At 32.8% G+C, this 4,108-nt stretch overlaps 1 protein-coding gene across 1 annotated transcript in view; it reads right to left on the reverse strand.

Moving 5' to 3' along the window:
• LOC106473199 (rap guanine nucleotide exchange factor 4-like) overlaps positions 1–3,083 on the reverse strand; it is a 274,940-nt gene extending 271,857 nt beyond the window's left edge. Inside the window, exon 1 of the mRNA XM_022380258.1 lies at positions 3,010–3,083. The gene's annotated coding sequence lies outside the window, so the exon portion shown is untranslated. The remainder of the gene's footprint in view (positions 1–3,009) is intronic.
• Positions 3,084–4,108: the final 1,025 nt, after the last annotated feature.

Below are 4,108 nucleotides of genomic sequence, written 5' to 3' on the forward strand. Positions count from 1 at the left end.
TATGAAATCTACGTCTTTTAATCTCAAAACTACATGTTGTGGTCTTTCTTTTATGTATTGTGTTATGACGTTTTGTGGAAAATCGATACGTGATGAATAAAAATGGATATCATTATCGGATTCAGTGTACAGGGATTACTGTGGAACATGTAGAAATTTCAAGACAATAAAACCATCGCAGGCCTTCTCGCTCTCTTATAATTTTACTTATTATCTAATAATAACATTTCTGGCTGTTGTGTTACGTCTTTCTCATCTACTACAAAACTGTGATATAACAAAGAAATTGGTAACTTGTCACTAAAAAAATAAAAACAAGTAAGTTAATGAACCAGAAAAAATATAATGTTTCATATTAATGAATACATTATTGAAATAATTATTGACCACACATGTGGTGCACCTACCTGGGTCAGAAATAATGAGTAATTGCATTCAACTAAATATGTAGTGGATAAATTATATAAAGAAAATAAAATCAAATAAACTGTACAATGCACTGGTATTATGTATTTTCTTTTAATAGCACGCCTTGCTTTATAAGTTTACTAATGAATATGACTGTGAAAAATTGTTCCAACTGTCCTGTATTACTCGTTACAATTCTTGCTGTTTAAACCTACTCATTTTCCACATAAGCCAATACAGCCTTAATAATTTTTGCTGCGGGACTGTTTGCGAGTGTTTCATCGATATTTTTATTATTCGGGTATCTTTTCATCACATTTTTGCGCGCTTGAGATGACTAAGTAGATGGAAGGTGCATCCATGCTCAACAGGTGTTATTCCTGACATAATAATATGATGGATAAGGAAATGCCAGCAGTCAGGATGCCATCAATTTTGTGTAGATTTCCAACATCATTGGTTGAATTGCAGCTTCCCTGCAGATGTATGCTGATCGTAATACAATACTCCTCACTGTATCGACAAACTATCTTTGATTGTCGCAAAATAATTTGAATTTTGACAAATGCACACTGAGCACCCTCCTGCAGCTTTACTCTTCCACTGTTTTAAGTCTGATGTCTATTTCAGCCTTTTGGTTTGGTTATCACTACTGAGCATTGGTTTTTGAGCTGCTACACATTCATCGAGGCCACTGAATACTAATGTGTATCTTACTATTCTGGAGGTAACATTGATTCATGTACTTACAGCTAGGTCATTGGTAAAGTCTCTATTAAATTGTAGTATATCACGCAATATGCCTGCTATGAGCTACTTAACAGCATGAATAGTTTGAGCTTTCTACCTTGGCTGCTTTTATTGTCAAGAGTACTAGTTTCTCGTACCATCTTCAGAATTTCCGTACAGGTCCTACTGCAACATGAACTTTCGGTTCAATCAGTCGCATAGAATATACAAAACTTTTATTTTTTACAAGTTTGTTATGTGGAATTTCTTTCCTGGAAACGATGAATGCATCACCACAATGAATGCCTGTACTTTTATATAAGTATCACGCTGGTGTGGCATTGGCTGATTTGGTTGGATTACAGACAGTCACAGTGTAAACTATCAAAAGATAACTGTATTTCGGTGCAGTTCATATTCGTACAATACCGGGAAGCAATGTTTTCATCATTTTATACCAATTTTATTTATTGTTTCCATAAGTATTTCCAATACAGTATATATATACACATTTGTATACACATATAGATACACTTTATCTTGAACTTGAAAGTTTAAAGCATAATTTCGCCTAAAATTTTAAATACGTAAAAACACTATGACCACGGCACCATTCTGCAGCATTACAATTGTCAAAGAATTAAAAGTTTTACAAATTTCTTTAAAATTTACATTCGGAATTTTAAGAAATATAACCTTTGAAAATTGTTTCGATGTGTTTTTACTATTTCATAAAATACTATATTCTCAAACCAAGTACCAGTTGTGAAGCTGTTTATCGGTAGATATGAAAATTTATTTACAAACAGTTTCTTATCACCTAAAAATCTTTACATGTTTAACAGCAGATTATAGTTACAGAAGTATTTTGTTATTGTTGTAGGTATTTCATATTTTACAGTCTTTTCAACTCTGCATTTGAACATCTGTATCAATTAAGTTTTACTTAAAGCTTTGAAAATGTGACAACATTGTTTAAATTCTGTCTTTCCGAAAGGAAAGTAATCTTTTCTATAAGCAATGATGTAAATAACGAAGAATAGTCATTCCTTGTCAAAATAGTTCACATTTATATTTGGCAATGTCAAACGGTGCTCTTATGCGTCGATCACAAACAGATATGTCAAATCTAAGAATCTATGAAGTCATTTTTGATTCATTTGTTTACACTCAAGTAAATAAAAGAAGTGCTAGGTATGCCAAAAACAGTTGTAAAATAGTACTGATGTCTTTACGACATACTGTTGACCATATAAATTTGTTACTTAAAGTAAAAACAACAAAAAATACAAATGTTTATAACATGCTTCTGTGCTGTTAATCATACTAGACTTTTACATGTGTGTTTCATTACTGCCATCCTTCACTTTTTATTTTATCTTCAAATACACAGATGTATTGAAACCTGCGAAGTTCTTTCCTTTTCCTAGTTTATATCTCATTCTATTATTTATTAAATCCAGTTAGAAAATAGGTAGATCAGCTGGGTAACTTACTTGGTCTTTGTTTACATTTTGTTGTTTTTACGTCAATAGCAACAGGCTAAGTTAATACTGTTAGATCAAACTTTACACATCTCCAGATTACTGTAACCAGGAGTTGACCTATGCTAATTATTATCATAATTGTTTAAAAGAAATTGCTGGTTTCTTTTAAGTGACTGTAACTGTAATCTTGAAAATAAAACAATGCACTAAAGCTAAATTAATTTCCTTTAGCTATAAATCTGATTTTCTATACGGTAAACGTTAAAAAGTTGGAATAAGGCCTTAAATGTAAATAGTTGGTTTCAACATTAGTCAACAAGAAGTAAATCAAATTAGGAAATATGTGCTGACTATTAAATGTTACTTAGTCTAGTTTATCACGCACCTTTCTTAGATCCCTATCTTCTCAGGTAATACAGTCTCAGCCCTAGACTTGGGGCAGGTAAACATCGAGCACCACACGATCGACTGCTTGGTGGCTGGCGGGCTTGAAACGTTACATGCTCTTCGAACCACACGTGACGCCAAGACATACGCTATGTCACGTGATCGTTACTGGCAGCAATGGCAGCATAGGAGACATGTATCGATTCTTAGTGGCTCAACTTCAGGCTTGTCTTCGAAAGGACAGACCATGTTTATCATAACGCTAACGACAATAACTGCTGAGGTTAGAAATCTTTTCCCTAACGACGTGTGTTAAATTGACCAAAAACTTTCAGTTATTTTTTTCAGTTAAATCTTTTAATGTTGCTTGGAGATATAAGAACTATGCACTTTGGAATTTAGCAATGTGTTCCTATAGCTATTGCGAACTTGTACTGAACGATTACCTCCATCTTATGATGCAAATGATAACGACCTGATTAAAAAAATCTACAAGATGCAACATACGCAATGCAGAATTTAGACAACAAACCAATAAATACCTATAGTTTTACTTAACAGATAATAAATGGATGATACTCTAATAGCCAAGTAACACTAAAAACACTGACTGAAAGAACAGTGTTTCAGAGCTGTTGGGTATGCAGTTAGTAAACACTCATCCATGAAATCGAGATTCTAAAGTAACTTAAGAATGGATCAGTGTGTTATCCATATGTCAAGCAATGAAATAAATTTTGTCACCTGACAGTGATTATGTGTAGTCGTGTTTGAAATTAAATGTGTTCCGCTGCTTTTTCCACACCTCAAATTTGCAAATACACTACAACGGTTTATTTGTTTTTCAATGTATATAAGTTCCTGCAAAGTGAAAACAATATGCATGACCTCTAAATGTTTTGAAAAAAGAAAACAATCTATATATCTTAGACAAGGCGTGATCGAATATAAGTGAAGAGAAACTACGACGTTAAATATTACTTTCCTTATCTCCGCTGGACAATACCCAAAACTACCCTAGAAATTAGATTGTGAGCTTATAATTAACAGTAACTTAAGTATATTCTTTTTTTAGCTCAAAACTACATATTCTGCTA

Source organism: Limulus polyphemus, unplaced genomic scaffold, assembly GCF_000517525.1.
Source record: "Limulus polyphemus unplaced genomic scaffold, Limulus_polyphemus-2.1.2 Scaffold5, whole genome shotgun sequence".
Taxonomy (NCBI): domain Eukaryota; kingdom Metazoa; phylum Arthropoda; class Merostomata; order Xiphosura; family Limulidae; genus Limulus; species Limulus polyphemus.